This window comes from Apteryx rowi, unplaced genomic scaffold (genome assembly GCF_003343035.1).
Source record: "Apteryx rowi isolate R43461 unplaced genomic scaffold, aptRow1 scaffold_155, whole genome shotgun sequence".
In the NCBI taxonomy this organism is placed as follows: domain Eukaryota; kingdom Metazoa; phylum Chordata; class Aves; order Apterygiformes; family Apterygidae; genus Apteryx; species Apteryx rowi.
Window position 1 is genome coordinate 252,815 of NW_020447808.1, and position 17,003 is coordinate 269,817.

At 41.8% G+C, this 17,003-nt stretch overlaps 1 protein-coding gene across 10 annotated transcripts in view; it reads left to right on the plus strand.

Annotated features, from left to right (window-relative positions):
• The first annotated feature begins 7,000 nt into the window (after nucleotides 1–7,000).
• The window catches only part of PNISR (PNN interacting serine and arginine rich protein), a 29,230-nt gene continuing 19,227 nt past the window's right edge, over nucleotides 7,001–17,003 (plus strand). For 2 of the 10 annotated variants that reach the window (XR_003252409.1, XM_026059306.1), the window contains exon 1: nucleotides 7,002–7,126. The gene's annotated coding sequence lies outside the window, so the exon portion shown is untranslated. Of the gene's footprint in view, nucleotides 7,127–10,482; nucleotides 10,556–12,874; nucleotides 12,999–13,576; nucleotides 13,651–16,606; nucleotides 16,688–17,003 lie in introns of those variants that run through there. The other 8 variants (XM_026059303.1, XM_026059304.1, XM_026059301.1 and 5 more) reach the window with 7 other exon arrangements.

The window sequence follows — 17,003 nt, forward strand, 5'->3', positions numbered from 1 at the left end:
TACACACACCTCCCTCATCTTTGTATATAGCTGGCCAAAACTCAAAAATAGTCCTGGCCAAGAATCACAGCAAATACAGGCCAGGTTTCACTTCTGTGACACAATCAACTTCATCGATCACTGATGAGCTGTATTTAGATCTACCTTAAAGCAGGCAGATGGACTGAATGACACCCTGAAGTTCCTGATTTTGCTGATTTCTGAGAGTTTAAAACTACTGAACTTATATATGTATCTGTATTAACCTCCTACTTTTTAACCTATAACTACACTCTAGAGTGCAAGACTAGGAGAGAAACAGAACAAGATTTTCTTAATCTGTGGGGGGTATTTTAATGCTATTTTCAGGAAAGTCCTGTTGAGGTGATCTTCACTTCTCTTTAATCAGAGTTCATCATACTGTTTAGGCTGCCTAAATTTTCTTCCCATGAAAAATGGACATACTGATTAGGATGCCATGAAAGATATTGGCAGGATTTTCTCATTAACACACCAGAAACATTTTCTTGCTATTACGGTATTTTATAGAAGCTGGGGGGAAAATGACATGAAAAAAAGCTAGTATCTTTATCCAAGATGGTCATCACTGCTGCTCCTGGATGATGCTACCTGAGTTGAAATAAAAAACAGTGGTAGCAGCAGCTCCAGTAAGTTCAGAGTCAGAAACAGGTATGAAACTTCTGCAGGAAAAAGCATTCTGTAAAAATGAGGGCAACAGATGCAGCTGTGGCTTTAGAATGAAGAACTTGGAATGATATCCACACCTTTAGTTTTGTATCCACACCTAAAGTTTTGTATCTCTGAGTGTATCCCTTAAGACCACAGTTTCTTGTGGTAAACTCTGGCTCTGGCTTGTGTTGTACACAAATATGAATGTAGAAGACCTGTTATAGTTGGCACATTCTTTATCAGGAATTGCAAAAATTGCAAAAATTGCAAAAACTGCAAAAAAAAAGTTCAGAGCGTTCCAGGAGAACAGGAATGTGCATCCTACATTTGCTAAAGTGTTGAACACATTTCTAGAGTCTATTTATGAAGTCTAGGAGCTCTTAGTTTCCTACAACTGCCAAAGGTGTGCACACTACTGTAAAGTTATGGGGTTTTAGAGTTTAACTGAAGGGCTCAAACATTTCAGACTCTCCTTGAAATCTCTTCTACTACTAGACTAGAAATCGATTCAGGCCTACAGTACCTGCTCTTCATATACCATAATGTTATATTTTTGCAGCAAAAGTGCGGTAGTCTACTCCACCAGGGCCCCGATGTTTTCTTCAGCCTCATCTGGGTTTTACATTTTGGGGTCTCCTTAAGCCTCTGTGTACATGCCTTTTCTTTCACCCATCCTTAATCATAAAATAATGTCTCCTCATCCCATCACTTGGGTTGCTTGAACTAGCAGAACTCTACCTGGAAGAGGTACTGTAATCRTAGTCCTACCTCTCCCTACCATCATACTGGTTCTACCTACAGATGGCAATACAGGTATCTGAGAAAAGCTGTGACTCCCGAGCAGTTCTCTGTTGCCCAGTCACCAGACAGTGCCTTTAAAACAAAGAAAAAGAAAACAAAGTAAATAGTTCCACAAGCTTCACTAAGTAAACCTAATTTATGAGAAGTGTTTGATTTGTAATGGAACAACTGGAACCCCATGAAAAGTTTCCCCATAGCTGAGGCATCAAAGATGGCTCTATCAGCTGAGGAAGGTGTCACGCTACAACGGTTTGATAGTAACAACTGAGACAGTAATATAATAAAAAACCTATGTTTACTTCCTCACGCAAGCTCTTAGGTTAGTAACATCCATTAAAATAATGCGATTACTAATTTAGAAAGGATAGCCCGAAAGGATAGCCCAAAATCGTCGATTATTGATTCAAAAGGATAGCGTGAAATCATCGATTACTGATTTAGAAAGGATAATCCGATACAATGCAATTACTGATTTAGAAAGGATAACCCGAAATAGTCAGTTACTGCACTAGTAACTGAAAGCACTGCATATCCCTACTTGAAAGCTTTCTTGGTTCACTCTCTTAGCGAGAAGTCTCTCAAATTCGAGGAGTTACTACTTGCAAGCTTTTGGTTCACTCTCTTAATGAGAGGACTCTCAACCTCGAGGAGTTACCTTAACCCAGCGTCCCAGGAAAAGGGGAGGGGGGGAAATACTCACAGTCCAGCCGGAGAGGATGGTCAGGTCACATTCCCATCCCTGCTCAAACTCTCCTGCTTGGTGACCCTTTTTTATGCCTGGCTGGGATTCTGGGCAAATGTCATCTATCCTGATTCATGCACAGTTGCCTATTCTTAGAGCTGCTTCTCATTGGCCTTTTTTTTGCTTTATTATTCGTTTCCTGCCCCTTCCTGATATGCTAATTAGGAGGGGGTGTGTGAGATAATATTAAAATAGGGTGTAATGAGCTGAAGGTTATCGTGGGTCAGAGTTAAGTTCTGTGATCATGGTCTTTTGCTCCTTGAGAAACGGGGAGGTGGACTGCAATGTCTTCACATAGCTTCCTCCTTCGTCTCGTTTGTCTCGCCACCATCTTCATGTAGACAGCTTGACCCGACCACGCTCATTACTCAATCCTTAACTTCTCCAATTTCATTGATTTATGGGCTCATAATAATAATTTTGAGACGGTCTTTAGTACCCAAGTATCCTTTTTTATACGGCTGTGACTCTGGGCAAATACTGTTTTCGCTGACTTCTTCTGCAAGTTTCATAACAACAGGGCTGTTTGTCTGTTCGGAAGGACCCTGCTAGCCTCTGCAGGTCCATGCAGACTCCTTAGTTGGCAGACTTTTTCAGTCCTGTTAACCCTTCACTCACTCGACAGTAAGAAATCAGTCCAGATTGTATAGTCTTTCCCCTCAGAAAGAACTTTATCTTTGGATCTATAGCATTATGCTAAATTTGGATGAAGATGGCAAAAAAGTCATGTGGAGGAAAATTATTGTACTGACCTGTCTACACCAACATACAGACAGACAGCATGTTTACATAAGCCTGTTCTCCTAAGAAAGTGGGCTGCAAATACACAGTGCTGAAGAAAAAAAATTAAGAAGCTTCTCTGCCCAAAATGCGTGCACTGTAATTGTCTTTGTTTAGAAAATGAAATTACATTTTGCCAAATGTTCTTCCCCTACTCCCATCTTCACCTTCAGGGTGTATGAATAAAGTGCCCTTACTTACGAATTTCAAGTGGTAGCAGATGAGAATGGTTTATAAAATCATTAAAAGGCTGAAATGTCTTAACTTCACCATTTGCTTCTCTTTTGAACTTTTTTTTATACTAACACAAACTGAATCTAAAGGGATGTGAAATTAATGCATCTACATTCTCAAATTAACCCATTATAGAATTCTTATTTGAACATATCAGTAACAAGCTAATATTTGGAAATGAAAAATTTCTTGAAGAGAAACTTCAAGATGTATTGAAGTGAGGACAAAGAAAGCATTTGAATACAACTTTTATGTTAGGAAGAATTAGCAAATATAATACTAACGTGGTTTTGGCTGTACCCTATACACATTTATGTATGTTGGGATGGACATGAGAAGGATGTCATTAATTTTCAGTAGAAACAGTTCAGTCTAATTATTTTAATGGGTTATTTTTGCTTCTGTATCTATATACTCTGTTTTAGGGTATCATTTTGCCTGTTGTTTTAGGTGCGTGTATCTCTCCCCTTAGTGTATAAATGGCAGAAATAATGAGAAAGTGATTATTCAAAAAGATTAAACATCTATTTTTTCCTATAAACTGAGTTTATAAAATATATTTATTTTCAGAGAAGTCTGTTAGCGCAAGTCAAAACACTTCCTTTGTATAACATTACATAAAAAATCTAAATGAATTCACTTTTTATAATAAAACAAATGGAATTCATTGCAACTATTCTAAAATGGCTTGGCAATCATTCTATTTATATAAAATTAAATACTTCTGTCTTCATTGATAGCAGTACCAAGCCAGTATTTTTAAGTGTTAAGAATGTTTCTTCCATCTATTGCAGCTTCCAATATTTTTGTAATACAAAACATGCAGGTGCAGTACTGCTTTTAAAAGAGAACAAAAAGCATTTACTTTGAGTATTTTTATGACTTTTTAATACCTCATTGCTTCGCTCTATTAAATTTTTGTTTTTGAATTGCATAACCTGGGACTGCAATGAATTCTGTGTCTTGAAATCTCTATGTCAATGGCACCAATTCCCTATTTAGCCATTTTACAAAGTCAGGTTCTGATTCTGTTATCTGCTTGGGGATAATCCCTGAAGTGCTCATATGTGGTTGCACAACTGGAAATCTATATAATCAAAAAAATTGTTGCTAAGTCTGAAATACTCTGAGCAATAAATTAAATACATTAAAGTTTCACCTTGTTTTTGTTCATTTACTCTTACAGGGCCTTAGATGGAGATTCTGCTTATAAGAAAGAACACCAAAAAAGGTCTGATTATTTTTCCAATCTATCTTAGGTACTTTCATGAGTTTCTCAGAATAGAGGTGCCACTTATTTTCTATTCATTTTGTCTTTTACATCTACAGTATATATTATTTGACAGCTGTATGAATAAAATATCCAACCATTTGGAAAACTGTATTGTCTAATTCTAAGCTGTATGTTGTACAGTTGAGTTCACAAAGCTGCTGCTTTTTTTTTTTTTTTTTAAACTAAAGAAAGAATATTTTTTCCTTTCACCTTGTGTGACAACATCACTGCACCTGGAAGAGTTCCCCAGATGAGTCCATATCCTTGAAAGCTTAAGCTACACCACTTGTTTCCCACTGCCTTACCATCTATGGCATTGCTCATAGACTATGAGACAGTTTGTTCCCTTTACAAAAACAGAGTCTTGTAACCCTGTGGTAAATAAGACCAGGACCTACACCAGATCCCTCCCATCCCCAGTTTCACTAGTAGCTTAAAGCTTGTCCAAGCATGAAGTACCACTCCAAGTTCCCAGTTGTGCATCAGGGGACACGGCACATACTTGAGACTTCCAAACCATTTTTGTTCATGGAAAGCATTCTTGATCTAGCCATTTCTTACAACACAAAGAGAGAGAAGTCTAGACTACCTCAGTTAATAATAATATGCAGCATAAATGGCACCAACAAATCTTAAAAATAAAACCACTAAATGAAGTAAAGCACAAATTTCTTGAAACTTTGAATTTTCTATACATTTATAAAAGTTAATTTATTCTGTTAGTCCATGTCAGTATTAATGTTGCTTTACCAATGATGAAACAGATTATGGATGTTTTATGCATTTTCTTCAGATGAAGTGAAGGAAGTAATCATAGTGGCAAGTAATATACTGGCTAATGAAAATTTCTGTTCCACAAAAAGCAATGCAACCACTAATATTAATTCCTTTGCCGGTGAAATCAGCCCACTGTTCATACAAGAAGAGCTGTTTACCAAAGATGATTYTGATTCATCTTCACACTTGAGAATACAACGATCATAATATCAAAGGTAAATTTCATGGGAACACAAAGTTTAATTTAAATATTCTGAAACTATTGAATTTTTAATATTTAAATGATTATTAAAACAATTAAAACTACTTATAAACTACCCTCCTCAATGAGGACTCCAAATATACATACATTGACTTATTTAGATACCACTCACATCCTGCAACTATGCAGGATGAGATATTCATATATTTTAATGCAATGTCACCACTGAGAGTTATATTCGCTTAATGTAACGTATATAACTTACTTTTAGGCAAGGCTAATCACAACACATTCACATGTCTGAGAGGGGAATGAGAAGTCTGAGTCAGCGTTGGCAGATTGCCCCAGGCAAAAAGCTACCATGCAATGAGCGTGACTCGTGAGACAGACAAACCTACAAAAAATTTGATCTTTTGAAGTTTGCARTCATCTAAATGAATTAAAATGAACGCGTGACTACATAAATTGACATTACTGCCAATACCTTACGCCCACATAAAGCCCTTATATACTTGTTCAGAGGCGTTATCTAGTCGTTCAGACCGTATTCTCCGGCCAGCAGGCTCAGTCGAGGCCATACGGCTGCGGAGCTCCCACGGCGCAGCTCGGGTTAAGGCGCGGAGGAGGGAAGTTTAACGCCGGTGGCTTCTGGCCGCTGCGGCAGCCTCCGAGGCGCCCCGTGCCGGCGGCCCATCACGGAGAGCGGGGCTCGGAGCGGCACAAACCACACCGCCACGCCGCAAAACGACTGCGTTTTTTCCCTTAACGGCTGCAGCCGCCCAGCAAAGCCACCGATTTGCCTCAAGCAGATCGAAGCTCGGTGCCCAAAGGGTCTTTTTATTCCCCTCGCCACCGAGGCAGCCCCGGGGCGGACCCGAAGGCGAGAGGCCGGGGCGAGCGCGGCTCCCCTCGGCCGCCGCCCCTCCCCGCTGCGCGCAGCCCCCGCGGGCGCTCGCAGCCCCGCGGCGGGCGCCCTCCGCGTTACCGCTCGAGACGGTGGTTTCCGCCGAGGGCCCCCCGCAGGTCCTGGCCAGCAGCGCAGCGCGGCGCGCAGGGCCGAGGACGCGCCTCAGCCGCCGCTGGTGACCGTTGGTCGCGGGGGCGCGCGCGGGGCGGGGCCGGGCCGCCGTTGCCGGGCGCAGGTGCGCGGCGGAGGGGAGGAGAGAGGCGCCGGCCGAGCACGGACGCGCCCCGCCGTGCAGAGGAGGCGCCGGCCGCCCGGGGCCGCTCTCCCCGCGGAGGCGGAGGCTAGCGGGAGCGCTCTCCCTCCCTCCCTCCTTCCTTTCCCCCCGCCGCGGCTGCCATGGAGAACGAGGAGCGACAGGAACTTGTGTGGCTGCCCTCAGTAAAGATGGCGGCTGCTGGGCGTCGCCTGGCCGCTGCCTGAGGCCAGCCGCTAGCCCCTTCCCGCCGGGGAARGGGGCAGGGGAGGAGTACGCCGCCTGCCTGCGAGCCCTCACCAAAGATGGTGGCGGGAGGCGTTCGCGTTGTCCAGGGAAGGGTCAACAGCGTGACGCGTTTTACTTCCGGGTGAGCGCGGCTAGGCGCCATATTGTCTTGTTCGTGAAGACGAGAAGCGAAGGGGGGGGAGAAAACGGCTGCGAACCGATAGTAACGGCAGCACCTGCGGCGGCAGGCGGGGGAGATTGTAAGTAGCGGTGCGGGCGCTGCTCGCTGAAGCTCCTGGGGGGCTGGCGGATGCGAAACTGGCTCGATTTTCCCCTTCACTCCTCCTCCCCCAGCCGAGCCAAGCAGGGAGGCGTTCGAGGGTGTTGAGCGCTGTGTCTGGAGCCGCTCGGGGTGCGTGAGGAGCCGGCGGCCCCGCGCTGCCTCCGAGCGGAAACTCATGTGCCTGGACGAGAAAGAAAGACTTTAGCGCCTCGCCTTCCCCCCCGGCCCGGGGGCCCGGTGCGCATGCGCGGCGCCCGGAGCGGGAGCAGGGGGACGAGAGGCGGCTGGAGCCGGGAGACCTGGTTTTCCCCCCTCCTGCCCAGCGCGCATGCGCCGCCGCCCTGGCGGGGGTCCTGGGGTGGCCGCTGGAGACGGGTCCCGTTATCTGCTCGTGCGCATGCGCCGGGGCTCCCCGGCGTGCGGGCCCGGGGCTGCGGGGCGGGCGCCGTCGGGCAGGGGCTCCGCGGGGCGAGCCTGCCGTGGGTGCTTTCAGCCCTGGAGCGTGACGGTGAAAGGCCCGGGCAGGGGACACGTAGCCAGGCCACGGGGCGAGCACGCAGCTTGGCCGGGGAATTGTCCGGTGGATGCTTTTCAGTTGCTAATAAAGTAGTGCCCGTTGGTGCACAGCTGAGAACATCTGCTCACCTAGCTAGTAACCCGGTTAGGAAGCAACACTTGCTCTAGGATTTTGTAGTTGACTGTATTAACAGCCCGACTTGTGCAGATAAAACTCCTTTGTGGAATATTTGTGCTATTTCATGGGTATTCTCATGAGTTCATTCCACTGGAGGGCTCCAGAGAACTAAAATTAACATTATCATCACATGCAGCAACTTTGTAAGACACCTGAACCTGGTTCTGTAGCTTGGCAAATGCAGGATGTTCCTAAATGGATCTTCAAACAGACCACAAGTTTTCAAGCCTTTCTCCATTAAGCACTTATCCAGACAGATTTTAAGTACTTTTTGGACAATTGCATGAAGTTCAGTGTTGAATTAAACATGCATGAGATGTGCCAGGCTGAGCCTTTACAATTAAGGATGTGCTATCCCAGCTGAAATTTGTCTAGTTTCTGAAACAAGTTAATGTACAGATTAATCTAACCATATATAGCTTGTTCATTTCATCTCTTAAAGTCTTACCTGTAATTGTTTGTCTGTAAAATACCATTATTGAAAGTTATGGGAGATAGGGAGTAACAGATGATCTGAAGGATTTATTTTAAGATAAAGGGTCAGCAACATTTTAAAGATGAGAGATCGTAGTCTTCCTTCAAAGTGTAAGGTAGGTCTACCAGTAGACAATAGTCAAACCTCATTTTACAAAGATAGGGTTACAAATAACAGTCTGATACAGCTGAACAGCTACATCGTGTGCAGGAGTAAGAAACCTCTTTCCAATTTTAAAGTCAGGCCAAGCTGAGAGCCGTTGCCTCTCATGGAGGTGAATGATGCTGTGGTTCATGCTAATTGCAGAACTCGGTCGAAACTGAGAACCTTGGTTTTGTTGAGGGACAAGATGCTAGCATTATTGTGAATTCAGTAATAAGTCAGAAGACAAGCTACTGATTATTCATTTGTCTGGGGCAACAATGAACCTTGTGTCATCTCTGCTGTTTTGCCATTGCAAGACTTCCTATACTGTCTCTTTCACATGTCATGCAGACTCCTGCTACGAAGATTGGTTTCTACGCTTTTGGGCCCAGAGATTCTGTAGAACTTAAAAGTCCACAAATTCAGTACAGTTCCACAAATTCTCAGTGGACGGCTTGCCATATCATCTGTAGTGATAGAGGGTAGTCTCAATCATGGTTAATTTTCAGTTAGGCTCAGGATTATGCAAAGATATTATAGAGGCAGGAGTATCCAGGCTCTTTTCCATAACTGAGGTCATTGTGATCAGAAATCTGCCTTTCACAATAAATAACACAAAGCAACTTCTCTGTGGGTAGGTTTTATCAGTCATTCTTGCTTCTATCTCTAGCTAGTTTCCTTTGCTTAAATGATAGCTATATTTGTTGTTGGAGGTAAAATCTGTTCACAAACAGGGAGGAATACCTGTTTATTCAGCTGTTAGTTCTTGTATTTTGTTAATTGGCTGTTGATACTATTTGGTCCAGAACACATCCTTTGAGAAGGAAGTTGCAGATGGACAGTATGCTTCAGGAAAAACAATATAGTGTGTTACATGTCTAATAGAAAGTTTAATATCAGATCTTCTATTGGAATGATGTGCACAAAGTAATCATATCAGACTTTTTTTGCCCAAATCAGTAGAATTTTGACTGAAACTACTCAATTATTTTTAGTATTTTTGTAGTAATGAACATTTTAACGATGGTTTCTGTGCTTTATAGTAGTCAAAGTAATGCATGTGTTTGTCCTTATGTCTTCAAAATACAAAAAGTAAGTAAATATGTGAGTTGCTAGTACCTTGCCCTTTTGTGCTTTTAAAAAGGTTGGCTACAGCTCAGCTTACCCACTGTAGATTTAAGTTTAAAATAACAGAAGTTGGAAGCCTCATTCTTTGAATGACTCACTGTAGAAGTTTTCAAAGCACTTTTTTTTTTTTTAATTTGGCTTTTGTTCAGCCTACTTCATCTTAGTAGTACCGTAAGCATTAGTCAGACATGCTAACATATGAACCAGATTCTTGAAAACTTATAGATACCAAAAAAGCAGTTTTCTTCAATTACCTTTATGTTTCTATGTTTTGGATCTTGGTTAAGTATTTGGAAAACCTGTATTCCTCGCTCTGAGAAAGAATAGCTTTTTTTGTTGTTCTAAATTCAGTGAAGTAATTAAGACTGACTTCCAGCACTCTAGTGGTACTCAACTATAAATGAGCTGAAGGATTTTACGCATTTTTTGACTTGATATCTTGCTGACAGATCCCAGCAGGCAAAAATACATTCCTGTTGTTTCTGGGTATCAGGAAAAAATACATAGTATCTCAACATTAAATACCAGCAACAACTTAGGTGATGCCATAGATACTATAGCAAAGTCTTTGGCCAAGCATAAGTGGAATGGGTGAAACAGAGTAACAATCAGGATAGCTATTCTGATTTTTTTCAGAAGTATGCAATCTTAACTCACCTGTGAAACATTTCACTTTCTGGTCAGCAGTTGAATATAGTATTGTAGCTATTGCAGCAGTTGAATGTAGTATTGTAGATTGGTTTTATCAGATAAAATGGAAGCTGGTATGTTTTTCTCTGAGTGATAATCCATGTTTGGTTTGACTCTGAGTGAATGTGTCTGCAGCACTCCTGTAGTAACTCTTAGTGTTCGTACACAGTGCATAGGGTGGAACATTCYTCTGTACTCTCAGTTCTTTTCAGCTCCTGAGATGAAGTGACTACTTGGATCTCAGACATGAAGACCACCTGCTGATGATTCATATGGTACCTTCTCTGCATTATTTTTTCCTTTTTGGTAGAGTGGCTGGCTCCTCAAGGTGTGGAAGATGTTTTTTCATTTGCATATCCCTTTTTAGTCACACCTATTATGTACAGATTCATACAGTAAAGTAGTATTTACTCCACAGAGGCACAGTCATGGAGGAAGTGCTCAATTTATGCTTCCTTCCAGTTTACAGCACACTGAGATAGGTATTCTTGGAGTTTGTACAGTCTGAGTGCTTTACTGACTTTGGACACCGGCTCTGTTGGAGGTTCATGATACCCAGGATGGTCTGGTCTTTGTTCTTCCTTGTGAAACTTATGAACTGTTGTGGGGGGGTTATGCGTGAGTCCTCCTAGCCTCATCAGTGAGGTCTAGGCTATCATGACCCTGATGAAGCAATAGCATAAGGAGAGAAAGAGGGAAAAATGGCTCTTAAGTGAAAGTGTTCAGCTTGAGTTCTGCTGGTGGCATTTATCTGATTCTTGTCTTGCTTTTAACTGCGGTACTCCGGGTATTGTAAAAGTATGATTAGGTTTATCCTGCTCACAACTGAATGGTTCTGCAGAATTCATCACGCAAATTCACCACCAACCTTAAGTCCCTGTGCTAAAACTTGACAGTGTCAATATCCTTCTGCAATAACTCCCCTTGAATGAAAGGATAAGACCCTACATTAGAACAAGACACTGTACAAAGGATCGGAGATCAAGCTGTGGATTTCAAGGACCTTTGCTTCCGAGCGCTCTTCATTTTTCTTAAGGTCCATCTCCAGAGCCTAAACCTATATGGGCCGGAGATGCTCTGCCTGCAGAGTATGTGGTGCTTTTGAGATCCTCCTTCCCAAGCTGCAGCTTGGATGACCTGCTACAGCCAAGGAATTCCACAAAGAGAATCAACCAGAGACTGGTTGATACATTTGCTGCTAGAAGCACTTACATTATCTCGAGCTCATGCCAAAAGGTTACCCAGCTAACGACAGTGATTATGAAATAATTTAATGAAAATTAAATAAACAATAATTACTTTACTGTAAGCCATCTGTTAGGATCCTTCCCTTCAGCTACTTGGTAGACTTAGAGATAGGCAAAAAGTCGTGGCTGCAATGGCAGTTTGACTTAAAGGAGATAAAGTATCTGTTTTTTTACCTAGATATTGACTGATGAAAGGAACATCAAAAAGAGCAGGCCTTCTTTAAACGATGGAGTCCAAAGACCATAGTTGTATAGGGGTTCTGGGTGCCTGCTGTTTCAGCATCTTTGTTTATTTTAGATAAAGGATGCTTCTTTGCTGTAGTACCATGCCTGTTTGGAAGGCCTGCAAGACCAGATCTTTATTCACCAGAGGAATTTTTGCAGGAATTTATACGTATTAGAGCTCAGACTGCAAACAAAACTTCTTGGGCCTTCTCATATCACATCTGGAGTTGTCATTCAGAGGTGATGGGTAGCATCATCAGAAAGGTGATGCAGTGGCCTCTCTTCTGCATCAGAAAGCATTTGGTTCCTGGCACTGGTTCAGTAGGCTCCAAAATAATCTGTTATTAGTCTGCTTGTTTAGAGGGTTGAGTAAACCCAATTGCCAGATTATGTCTTGGAGATTTGGTCAAATGTTGTTGATATGTGGTATAGGAATTCTCCACCCTGATCTCTTCAGCTCATAACACAACAGAAGGTGCCTGTTACTTTCCTCCTAGGACAGCCTGAGTCCTGGGCTGTCTCCTGGTTTCTTGGAGTTGAGATTGTTGTGTGCRCTCCCTTTAATCTTGCTTCTAACATGTTTTCTTTGGAAGATGAAATTAAGTAGTGTACTTGTTTTTGTCTGTCAAGATATTTTGGTTCCAGGAATTTTCCTGCCGCTAGCCAGAAAGAATCTCCAAATCTCATCCTCTTCTGCAGGAGCTGTTTCAGGCATTTTGTCTAGTGCACTTCAGAGTTTGGATGCTGTATGACCCTTTTATTGAGGAGGAGCATATTTTCACAATGACAGGAGATTCTTGGATTTAGGAGATTCCTAGAGCAAGAAAGAGTCTGCTAGATGCACTCATCTGACCAAGTAGATATGGTTGGTTCTCTTTATGATGCTCTTCTGGAGTTGAGGCAACTTCATAAGCCTCTGTGCTTCTTATCTTGCACCATCCGCATGAATTGAAGGAATTCACATTATCCATTAACTCTACTAAATTTTGTTCAGGGACAGTTTTTGCTTATGTTTCCATGGAAAATTTCTTGGTATTTTTCAGTTCTGTAGTCAGTGTCATAAGGCATGTAATGAGGACAGTCTCTCCACGATGACAAGACTTTATCTTTTTACATTCACAGGACTGACCTCACTCCCTGAGACTGCTCCTCTCCATTGCCGAGAGGTCCAACCATAGTTACCTCTATACAAGCACTGTTGAATTGGATGACAGATTTCATGGGATTACACTATGAATCTGCCAAGGTAGAGTTGCCCCAGGAATCTGAGGGAGTGCATTAGAGCTCAAACTCTGTTGGTGACCTTGTCTAAAAAATGACTCCATTTTTGACATCCATGGGCCACAACCCAGAACACCACTGGGGCCTTCGCCGAGCACTGTGCCACTGGGAARTTGTCAGGAAACTGTGCTGCACTTGCCAGGGTGGCTTTCCCGTCTGTGTGAAAGAGTCTGTAGCTTGCCTCAAGGTAACTGTGTTTTGTGGGGAGTGCTGGGGGCAGTCTTCCAGAGGTAAAAGAGGGCACATGAACTACCACTCAAAACTGTGGTTACTGGTAAGCAGCTGCTGTCTGTGGAGTCTTCAGTGTGTGGTGTGTCTGGGCACGTCATAGAACTCTGTCAGAAGATACCTTATTTTGTGGATGAATAGGAAGTCTAAAGAAGATGGCTTTTCTTCCTAAAAGAACAAGTTAACAGAGAGTCTAGTCTGCAGCTGAGATGTGCATCACAATTGAGGGAAGGAGTGGAAAGGCGCCTTTTAAAATACTTGCTCCTTCTCTGTCCTGACCTAGCATTTTTTTGAGTAAAATCCTGAAGTAAAGTAGAGAGTTTGAAGCCTACTTAAATTTTTTCTGGGTGCTGTTGGCTCTTGAAGGTTGCTATCTGTTGGGGATCAAGGTAAGTCCTAGATATGTCATTATTCCTGATTCTTGTTGCCAGAACAGGTGCTTTCACCAGCAATCCTTTTGAAGGTGTTACATTTTTTGCCAGTAATTTGATATATGAACATTCAAGTAGATCCAGCCTTTGAATATAAATCAGTCTTTTCAGCTTACAACAGCATATACTTCTGAACGTGTCTGCTTTTAAAAGCTTTAGCAAAATTTTGTGATGTCCCATTGACTTGTCATAATCTGTGACAGTCAAGTACATGTAACTGAAAACCAATGATAATTGTCTGGGTGTTTTTCCTTCTTGTGATTGTGTTTCTGTATAAAAACAGAACAAAAAAAAAATCAGAATTGGCTTCTGTTTTTCCATTGGTAAACAGATTTTTAATAGATTCAGGTTCCTGTTCTGTGATCTGGCATTCTTGGAGTGCCAATAAATACTCTTTTGTTACTCATGTTTGCTAGAAAGAGGAAATACAGAAAGGCTATAACCAACTAAATTGGAGGGTAAAACAGCTAAATAAGAGAACTGTAATCCATTGTCATGAGGGAGGGTTGTGCGTGCATTTTCCTTTGCCTGTAAAATCTATTCTTTGAACCTTTTTCCTTTTCAAAAGTTGTTACATGCGCATTACCCACCCATGACATCAGGACCAGAGTGTCTTAATGACTTCTAAGTTGACATACCTCTCTATTAAGAAGGAGGTGTCTTCCTAATGTTTGAATTTAGTAGGCTTTAGGAGGTATTCATCTTCTTCCTTTTCAGTGGAAAATAAAACATTTCACTGGAATTCGGATGTTCTGCAGTGTATTTGGCCTCATGTTACTAGTGGGAAATCGACTTAGAGCTGTCCACTGCTGTTGGATGAGGCCTCTTTCTTTCAGGAGATGCTGATCTGGGAATTTTGTAAGAAATCCAAAATTGTTTGTGTTTTGTGTGGCAGCATCCCAACTTAGTTTTCGCAGTGTAAATTTTAATTAGATCAGAGAGAKCTTTCTTGTATCTGTAACTGATTCTCTGTTCTCCATCCTTTTATTATTACTACTTGCATGTGTGAAAAGGATGTCTGCTTCTCACCATATGCATCAGCATAAGGGTTTCAGCTGTTCCAGAGATGTGAAATTGTTGATTTGGTGGGGCAGGGGATGTTGNCCCCCCCCCCCAGTGTTTGGGCTGATTTCTTTACAGTAAATTTAAAATTGCTGAGTACAGGCTACTTAGTTGCATTTTTATGTGTTCTTTAGAAATAGTTTGTGGCCACTTCCAGTTTATGGGCCTCATTTCAAAACTCTTATTTTGGTGGCTCTCACATCTGGTTAGTCTATTATGGAAATACTTGCACCAATCTGTATAGATACTATTTTTATTTTTAACATCTCTAAAATAGTTCCCCTGGCAAAGGAAAATGTCTGATGGAACAATATAAAGCTTCTCTCTAAAAATTCTTATTATGTGCATCACGATAAAGTTACCCAAGGCTTTGGTTTTTTATGTAAAGCAGACTAACATCAAGTAGCCTATGTACAGGAAATTTTATAGATGTGTGTATATATCAAAATTTTTTAGTTATCTTTTTGAATATGATAAAGAATTAAAACCAGTTTATGTTTGCCTAAGAGTATTTGAATACATCATATTTTCTCCTTTTGCCAATGTATTTTAAGGTTAGTTTTATTTAATAAAACCACTTCAAAATGCTAATTTTGTTCCCTCTGTATCCAATTCCTGTTTCTGTCCAAAAAATAGCACAGTAGAAAAGATGAGTGACAATAAATAGCATGTGAGAAATGGTTTTGGCCATTTTTCACATAATATTTGAAAAGTGCTTGTGTGTGTACATACACAGATGCATAAAGAAATTGATATATTTGCTCAAGTATTTGTGTAGTACATGCTTCTGATTAGCAAGGGAAGTTTTATGCTAAATTTGACGGTAAAGCTGTTTACTTGAAAGCCAACATGTTTTATAGTTGCCAAGCTATGAAAATCAACATTTCTTTAGGAAAACAGCTAAAGTACAAATGCAATACAGAATTAAAATCTTTCAAATACAGATCACAAATTAAAATTTGCATTTTCAAATGGCAGTGACTTTAAATCAGTCTGCTCTGGATGGTATAAATTGAATTAACCAAATGCAGAACTTCAAAGTTTAACAGAATTGTTGCTGTCTTATCATCCTGTTGTGGCATGTATTTCTATCAAAGTACAAATTGATTCCATGTCTGTCGTGTCCCTTCAACCTCTTGCTTTGCACTCTCCCACCTGATTTTTTTCCCTAAAGTAGCAATGATAGGGTGAAATCATCTCTCTGGGGAAAATTGAAGACTCCAGGCTGTATTATATTGTAGAGCGATGCACTAGCAGCTATCTATACTAACAAATACAGCATGACTGGGATTTTTCTCTTGCCCTGAAGCCAGCTGGCCCAGCCCGGCAGTCTCTGACCTTGCGAAGCAGAATGGCCCCATCCATGCTGCTGGCAGGGTGCTGGTCCCCGCCGCCTCCTCAAGTGCGYTGGGACCAGCACAGCGGAGCGCCGACTGGCCTGGGGCAGAGCTGTGCCAGGGACTTCTCCCAGTGGTGGTGATGGTTGGATTTCTGTGCTGTTCTGTGGCATGGTGGCATAGTCTGGACTTGGCCTCAGAGTCCTAACACAAGGCAACATACTGCGGGGAAAATTGGGAGGGGAAGGAGCTCTGCTGGCGCCCGGARTCAGGATCCATGTCTCTCGTGCCACCTTTACAGATGCCACAGGATGTGGCTGCAGTATACTTTACCTCCCCCAATGATAAAGCGCAATTTATGTCTTTGGACAACTTGCAGAATAATAGGATAGTTGCTGACTGTCTTGAGTGTAGGCTATAGAGAAGAGATCCTGAGGAATTAGTTCTCTTAGACCTTCTTACATTCCAAACTGGTGTTTCGTTTTGTCCATAGTGAGGATCAAGGCCTGAGAATAAAGAAGAAAAAGGTAGAATACTAAACATCCTTTTCAGTGATGAATCCATTAGAAACAGATAAGCAACGAGCATTTTAACAGGTACAAAAGTTTATTGCAAACTAATTGTGTAAGTTGGAACATGTCAAAAGATCTGATTTGTCCAAGATTTTAGTACAGAGATACAGACAGTACAACAAAAATAAATCTTATCTGATCCTATTAGGTCAAAACTGTATGTGGGCGTCTCCAATTCAGTTGAATTTATAGATGTGTTTTAATAATATTGCTACGTTTCCTTAAGAGAACAATTTAACCTCGTAAAACCTTTGCTGAATTTATTTTAGTGACGTATCACAAACTTTTTCCAAGGTAGTACATATTTAGGTAAATAACTAATATCAAAAATACTGAAATA